This window comes from Pezoporus wallicus, unplaced genomic scaffold, assembly GCF_028554395.1.
Source record: "Pezoporus wallicus isolate ANWC-B61680 ecotype Strahan unplaced genomic scaffold, APGP_CSIRO_Pwel_v1 contig_4322, whole genome shotgun sequence".
In the NCBI taxonomy this organism is placed as follows: Eukaryota; Metazoa; Chordata; class Aves; order Psittaciformes; family Psittacidae; genus Pezoporus; species Pezoporus wallicus.
The window spans coordinates 2,199,395-2,207,894 of NW_026637224.1; the positions used below are offsets into that span (position 1 = coordinate 2,199,395).

General features: G+C 39.2%; 1 long non-coding RNA gene across 1 annotated transcript; it reads left to right on the plus strand.

Annotated features, from left to right (window-relative positions):
- Positions 1 to 2,073: 2,073 nt before the first annotated feature.
- On the plus strand, positions 2,074 to 7,439 carry LOC130596549 (uncharacterized). Its single transcript, XR_008971549.1, has 3 exons — positions 2,074 to 2,161; positions 6,227 to 6,319; positions 7,286 to 7,439. It is a non-coding gene; the product is annotated as an uncharacterized LOC130596549 (long non-coding RNA).
- The last annotated feature ends 1,061 nt before the right edge of the window (positions 7,440 to 8,500 follow it).

Here is an 8,500-nt window from a genome sequence, read left to right on the forward strand (position 1 = left end):
ACCTTGTGCTTGTCTTGCAATTGAAGAGAAAGAAAATGTAAGCAATTGCGGTAGTGCCTGTTAATGCAGCAAGTTGACTGATTTTTAATACTTTTTAATAGTACTGAACTCTTCTGATGCACATTCCATCTCCACAACTGAATGCATTTGTACAAGCAGGTACAAACATAACAGTTAACTCTAAGATACCTCTAGAGCATGGAACGCTGTACTCCTTGAGTGGAGGTCAGAACAGGCAGATGACCTGGTTTTAGGAATGGACTGATATGGACATTGAAAACACATTTCCCACTTCAGAGCGCGGTAGAGGGGGAGAATCCCCACCCCTCAACCTGCTGCTCACACTCTGAGGATGCAGCCCAGCCCATGGTGGGGTTCTGGACTCAAGCACACATTGAAGCCCTGTCTCTCATTGACCAACACCCCCAGGTCCCTCTCATGACTGCTCTCAAGCCAGTCTCCCACAGTCTGTGTTTGTGCTTGTGGTTGTCCCAACCCATGTGCAGGACCTTGCACTTGGCCTGGTTGAACTTTCATGAGGTTCACATAGTCTCACCTCTCCAGCCTGTCCAGATCCCTCTGGATCCCATCCCTTCCCTTCAGCATACCTACTGCACCACACAGTTTGGTATCATTGCCAGCATGCTGAGGGTGCTCAATACCACTGTCCATGTTACCGACAAAGATTTTAAACAGCACTGGTCCCAACACTGACCCCTGAGGAACACCACTCGTCACTGGTCTCCACTTGGACATTAAGCTATTGATCACAACTCTCTGAGTGCATTCATGCAGCCAATTCCCTATCCACCAAGCTGTCCATCTGCCAGACCCGTGTTTGTCCAATTTAGAGACAAGAATGTCATGCAGGTCAAATGCTTTGCACAGGTCCAGATGTGTAATAGTGATTGCTTTTCCCTTATCCACCAATGCCCTAACAGTGTTGTAGAAGGTCATCACATTGGTCAGGCATGATTTGTCCTTTGTGAAGCCAATCACCTGAGATCACTATGGTGATCCCAGTTCTTAGGAAAATCTTAGACCCACCAGCCCCACTTCTTACATACATTTATTCTGCTGTCTAATGAAGACTTTTCCCCCAAACAATCTAGCTTTCTTGTTGCTGTTGTTGTTGTTGTTCTGACCTTTGAACCTTTACCTCTGGTTAATATCACCCCCAATTAATGTCTGTTTGAAAGTGATTCAATTTTTCCTGTCATAATGCCTAGGGAACTCAACTCTAGTGGAATATAGACAGTTATCCCTAAAAATAAAAGCTAGCACTAATAATGCATCATTGATTAGCATCTACAACTCAGGAATAGTCCTACCATGTGACACACTGGACGCTTTAACATAGTGAATGCAGACTGTCTTGAATTATGTGGAAGTAAATATCAGGGGAATTGAGCAGTAGTTCTAAAAATCTCTGCATTTGCCTCCTAAATATGAATCTATCTGCCTCAACCTGCTTACAGACATTCAAAAACTTTGTCTTTTACAGTCACTGTCTAGGAGCATATACAAGTGTGTCCTTCATGTTGGGCACCAGGATACAAAGTCTACCACAAAGTCACAAACATCTGCTAAAAGAGCTTTTTAAAACACTTCTGCGCTGCTTCTAGGTCATGCAAGAAGGTACACTAATTCAGTGACAAGAGTAGTGGTATTGTGGGCTGGTAATTATGTTAATACAAATAATAATATGTACTTGTTTTACAGAAGCTTTTTCAGAGTTAATTTTGCAGTCAAGCAATTTCTTTGCTCCCTTTAACTTTGTGTTTGGGTAGCAACTGAAGTAAAGCAACAACCATAATTTTGGTTAGTCAGTTACAGAAGTAAGGAGCTGTCTGTGAACAGAAGGCATTAACCATTTTCCTTCTGGTTCAGTTTTCTACTGCTCCACTTTATGAGCCTTTAAACCCTAGCTTTGAAATGGCATACATCACTCAGTTATACTTTGTTTATGTGAGAAATGTTACATCAGAAGCAAGAAATGGGCTTGCCAAAGAGCAATGCAGCAAACAAAATCATTCTGGATTAACTGCAGTGACTAACTAATTTCTGAACTAGGTGTGACACTCAAGACAAGCCTTGAAGTATCTGCCACAGACCAGAGATGCAAGGAATGCTGATGTGTTATTTAGGCCCAGATGAATGGGTAAGAGCATCCATATGGCTCAATTAATTTTAAAATGCCTATTCTGTGTGTAGTGTGTGTTTTAATAAACAAGGAGCTAGATCCAGATGTTGTCTTCAGTGATCAGGCAGTCCTTATATCCAAAATGGTAAAGTTTTATTGACTAGAATTCCACTTTAATTTTTAGAGCTTAAACCCGAATATGATTAGTAGACACAAAACGTAACTGCATTTTTGTTAACTAACTGTTTGAAATATGTATAAGCATAATATACAGGAGATAAAGCTAGAAATGAGAAGTATTATATGTGTATATGATTGCCACATCTTTTTTCTCGGAAGCAGCATGATTATCATATGTATCCAGCTACCATACATTCTGGGTTAAATTAAACCATGGTACAAGCACAGCCAGTTGAAAAGATATTACCCCAGGAGTCAATTTGGCCCATCACATGCTAATTACATACTTGAAAATTAATACCTTTTCTTTTCTTTTTTTTTTTTTTTGTAAATAATATTTTCTAAAATTATTTTTATGAAAAACAGGTTTTGTTTGTTTTTCAAGAAAATTACATATTTGCACAGTTCCTGGACTTTTTATGCTGTTACGAGTTACATCTGGTTTTCTCCACTGGTGTTGTCCAAGCCAACATTAAAGGTAAAGCTACTCCAGAGCAAACCAAGGATCTGGCTAAATTCTATAAGCCAAGAAAAAGCCAAGCCACAGAGAATATTTAGGCACGAGGCTCCTGCCCACAGCCCAGTGCTGAAATCCTCAGAAATGCATTGCAACTGCTCTACAACCTTGAAAAGCCCAGGCAGCTGACAGTTCCTGGCTGCAGCCCCAACTGCTGAAGCCTTTTGTTCCAGCTTGTTTTTTTCTCATCCCTGTCCTGGCCAGCCTCAAGCCACAAGCCCCAGGGTAGGATTTTGATGGCTCCCCCACTCTCCTTCACTGGTTGTCACCACACAATGGGGTTAGGCAGGAGGATGGACCGACTTCCTGAGGCTTGAGGCTCTGCAAACACTCACTCTTGCTTCTTTGCAAAAATAACTTGAGTCCACAAGAGCCTCTTCTTGCAAAGACACATGCCTGACTCAGCAGCATGGTTTGGGATGTTTTTTTCGTGTTTTTGTCTGCTTGCTTGGTTTGCTATTAAATGGGAGAGTGAGTTGTGTATTTCCACTTCTTATAAGCCAGGTTGGCAGAAGGGGGTCATATGGATATGAATTGTCTAGCACCTCTCGTTCACTTCTTTATTTCATGTTTTCCTCTCTCCTTGTTCTTTGCTCTGTGATTTCATTGTCTCCTGTATAACTCAAGTCTTACAAATAAGTCTGAGCTTGCTGAGCAAAATTCTGGCCCCACAAATGAGTTTTGCAGTTGATATCAGTGAAAGCAAAGAAGGTAAAGATACTTATCTCTTGCAAGAAGACATAATATTAGCTACATAAATCTTAATAGAACCTCTAAGTTTATTTGCAGTGATAGGGCATGAAAAACACTAGTATCACCATAGCTGCAAGGTAGTATTCATATGTAAATTCGTACTTTGTGATTGCTAAGGGCAGTTGAATATGCAGCATGAAAAATGGTTATGCAACTGAAAGACTTCTGCTTCTGTCGTTCCTGCAGCTGTAGTGTCTGAACATATAAGTTTCTTATATCTTCTCTTCAAAAGGCAGACCACATGCAGCTAGAGCTGAAAGAACCAATGCAATGTTTTACTGAGAAAAAGTCACAACAAAAACCTTTTCAATACATAAATGGGCTGATGTCATCCCCTCTAGTTACTGGTGTATGTGTGCATGTACATAGATACTGGTATGTCTCCAGGCAGTGTGAGCATCCATGGATATAATCTGGTATTGTATTCTGCCATCCCATGGAAGATTTAAGCTTCTCACCAAAATGCCTGCCCATTTACTGTTCCTTCCCTGTTTTGCTCTCTAATGACTTCCCCAGAATCTATAAAACCCAGCTTCCCTGTCTTTCCAGAGCTGTTACAAGACCAAGAGGCTCACACAACCAGTTCAAACAGACAGAGCTGGCTCATTGTTCCCCCACCCATTCAGACCCCACATGCCAGCTGGGAGCTTCTCCATCCTTCCCCTGTGTCTGCTCTTCACTCTTCCACTGCTCCCTTCCTCTCCCCATTGCTTTCTCAGTACTTTTGTGGATGTTTCTCGGTCCCTCTTCCAGGGTCTCCACCAAAAGGGGGAGGTAGCATCTCTTTCCTCAAGTGGGCTTGTCAGGATGGGGTGCTACTTGGACCTGCAGAGGTGAGGAGAGACCTCTCTGCTCCACAAAGCCCAGGCTGTTGCATGCCAAAGCTGGAGCTTGGTGGAAATATTCCTGACAGCTCAGGGCTGGGCAAAGGTCCTCATCCTGGAAAAGCAGTTGAAATTAAAAGTGGGAAAGATTTAGCCCCTTGGAAAAATTTATGTGTCACAGAGCTACACCTCCCAGACCTACATCTACCAGATTTCCCTGAGAGACCCTTAAGTTTGACAGGGCTGTTTCCGTTCCCGGAGTATCTATGGCTTCCCTTCAGGATCCATTTCAGTTTACCCATCTCCAGATCCTTAGGAGATGCCATTTTAAATATCTTTCCCCCATTCCTTCACTTGCACCTTCCCTACACTCCTTAACAGAGCTCAGGTGGAATAGCTTGCTTCCAAATACTGTCACATATCACAATTATCTGTATTAACATTTTAGTATATTTTTTTGTCTCTGACATGTTCTACCTACTTAAAAGGAAGATTGCAGGATTAGGACTGATACTAATTTATTTATTTATTTATTCTTTTTAATAAATTGCTAACCAGGATTAGAGGTCTAAAGCAACAATTGAAGGATACCCACATGATTTTCATCACTTTTTCACTAATTCTGGTGTTTGCAGTGTTCTGCTTTGTGTTTGTAACCTTCTTGGTGACTATCAATTTTGTTTAATTTGCAAAGAAAAGCCATGTTCTTTGATTCTCCTTTGTAATTTAAACAAATTGCAAACTAGTTATTTATAAACAGGACCATTTTCATTTGAGAAAGCAAGAGCCAAAAGATTTTGCCTTAAAGTGGCGGGTCCTTGTTTTGTTAAGACAGATGTGTCCTATTCATTAGGAAAAAACAATAGCAAATCTGAAGACTACACAGTCTAAACGTCATTTTTCATTCTATTTGGAGAAATAATTGGTGCAACAGAGATGAAGCAAAACCAACCCAAGTTTTAGGTGTTTATTATAAATATCTGTCCCTTTTTTAACATTAGTTTCTCCATGTTCTGAGTAGCTGTCTTGCATTTCAATAATCTTCTTTAGTTGTTCTTAACCTTTTTAAAGATAATTTAAAATGGCATCAATAATTTAAAGCTAAGCCTAAATTTATATGAAACACCTTCTGTGCCTATTGCATTCCAGTATTTTACTTTTTTTTTTTAATTAAGGAGATTCTAGCAGTCATTTCTGACTGCTGTGCCATCTCTCTGCAAATCCTTTCTTTAGCTCTGCTACAGTGAGGTTCATTTGTGTCATTCAAATCTTTGCTCTTTTAAATATCCTCTTATAAATTTATTATGGCAATACATTCATATCTTTAATCTGAAGTTCCAATAACAAGCAGGAGATGGAATAAATGAGTAGAAAGGAGACCAGACAAAAATTAAAATAGTGTTCTGTCATTGCCAGCATAAACTCTCAGGATGGTATTTTAATTTTGCGCTCCTCTCCCTTGCTTCTTCCGCCCAACTTCACTCTTCCATCTTCAGTTTGTTACCAAAGCTTCTGATTAAGCCCAGGAACAGGCTACCATACACAACATGCTCTTTGAAAAACAGGAATATGAATGACACCAAGTAAGAATCACTGTGCTGCAACCCAGCAGAAAAGATATTTCCTTTCACTAATTAGATATCCAAGTGATCTTTGAGAAAAACGCCTTTATTTTCCAGATAATGATAAAAACCCTGGCACCATTTAACCCAATCTCTCTACCCACTCATGATTTACAGTGACATTATGTGATGAATTGCTTTGTCCACAGCTCAAATGACGATGCTAATGCAAAAAAACTATTCACAGGCCTCTTCCCAGCCCTCTCTCAGGCAAGCAATTCAGAAGTGCTTTCACTGTGTAACTAAGAATATGGATGTTGTTGGATTTTTTAACATTCAGGTATGACTGTTTTCCCTTTCCTTCAGTTAAGGGAGAAGAAAACAAGTCTTTTTTCAGTTTTCTTATTTGTTGAGTATCCAGGTAACAAACTACTTAAAATCAAGCAAACAAAACTTGATAATTGGCCCCCATCCCCATCTGAGCCACAGAAGGATGTAACCATGGCAACGTGTTGTTTAGAACAGACCATTTCGTGTACCTTTCAGGATTTACGCTTGTGAGAATCTATCCATTCCTAAGTAGAATTATCACTCCAGGAGCAGTCTGCTCTTTATTTTAAAGGATGGTTGAAGCTGTGGCCAGAAATAGTCCTTGACAATCTGTTAGGAGGAAGTGAAGGTGATACGGATGCACACACAAAATGGAAAACAAAACCAACATAAAAAGAACCCCAAAGTTCCTCTGTGCCAAGAAACAAACAGGTTTGGACACTGCAAAAGACAGTAATTAAGGATGAGTCAAGCACAGCAGGCTGTCAGAAAGCTTTGCTGCAAATGTGTTTTCTTGTGAGCTAAGAAGCCTCGAACAAAGTTAGTCATATCTCAGCCCTAAGGTCCAGCTTGTCTTTTCTTGCTGTAGGTAACTCATTGTAAATGTATGTATGTATCATTAAAGAACCAAACAAAACAACAACAAAACATGAAAACCACACCCCAGTTTATAATATGACAAGCTTTTATAATCATGCAGATTCAGGATCTAATGAAGCTAAATCAATTTAATACTTTCATGCCTTTTTTTCCCTATCACATAGGTTTTTCTACATTTCTTCTATCTATGTAATCCAACCATCCTTGTGTGTTTATAATTAATACCTCTGTAACATTACTGTGTTCATAGAGCTGTGTGTATAATTTTGCTTCCTTCCTGCATCTCACTAATTAAATTTTATTTTTTAATGTGATTAAGAGTTGGTCTTGAAATCCATCCTGCTAATGCTAGTATTTTGTTTTCCTTTTGAAACAGAAACTACAAACACAACAGATTGTAGCTGTCTCTTTTTACATGAGACAAGTTGCATTGTTTAACCAGAGCCTGATTAGGCAAATGAAGTGACATGTGAATGAGTGGTTGTACTGAAGAGGTAACATGCTGCACTAGGCAATGCTTAGAAATACTGTAACATGAAAATTCTAAAGGAGAGATCTGTATTCAGATTTGAAAGAAATCAGATTGGAATCAGAATAAAAATATTCTGAGTCAAAATGAAATATATGCCTGAATTGTCACGTGTTACCCTATTACCCGCTGCAGCACGTAAGAGGGAAAGCATTATATGTAGGATCTTTTTCAAGAGTGAATGGTCTTTAAGTAGGCAAATTCCAGATCGTCTCCAGGGCTCTAAGGCTGGAGGCCAGTTGAGTTACGGGATGGAGAATGTGACATGGAAAAATACATTGCAGTCCATGTACTACTATAAAATGCAAGGTATACACAAACACTGTAACAGTGCAATAACCAGTGGTATTTCTATTCACTGGGAGTTCACACTACTCTCCCTAATTAGCATACTGCATGTCTCATTTCTCTTTTTCGCAATTTTTGATCACCTAAATATCCTATGCATCTTCAGAATAAAAGAATAAATTTGGAGGAGTCCTTTACAGTATTTAGAGGTGGCCTACAGTCAAGTCTGAGTTTTTTCATGCCTGAGATCATGTTTTAATCCTGCAGAACCATGTACTCTTGATATCATTTCTCTAATTTCAAGGTGAAACCTAACAAAGACCATCTGGTTAGATAATTATTATTACTGTGCTCCTACCAGTCCTACTGCCATTATTATTGTTGCTGTTAATACTACTTCTACCGTTACTAATACTATTTTTTTTTCAAGGAAGAAGTAGGATTTTGTTCATCAGCAAATAAATATTGCTTGCTGTTTAATTTTATCCTCAGAGAATTTTGCATCTTGCACACTTTGATAGAAATATAAGCTCATTAACAGAATATTTTTTAACCAGACCATTATGACTTCATTTTGAATCAAAGCTCATTAAAACAATTATAATCAAATGTTTCATTTTCTTTTTCCCTTGTGAGGAACAGCTGAAAAGGTTATGTTTGTTTTTCTTTATCTGAATCTCTAGGGCTATATAAACAGACTACATGGACTTGTTTTTGCTCCTTTATGTTTAGGGGTTTGCTCAGCTTGTTCCTGGGGTCAACCTCAAAGAGTTT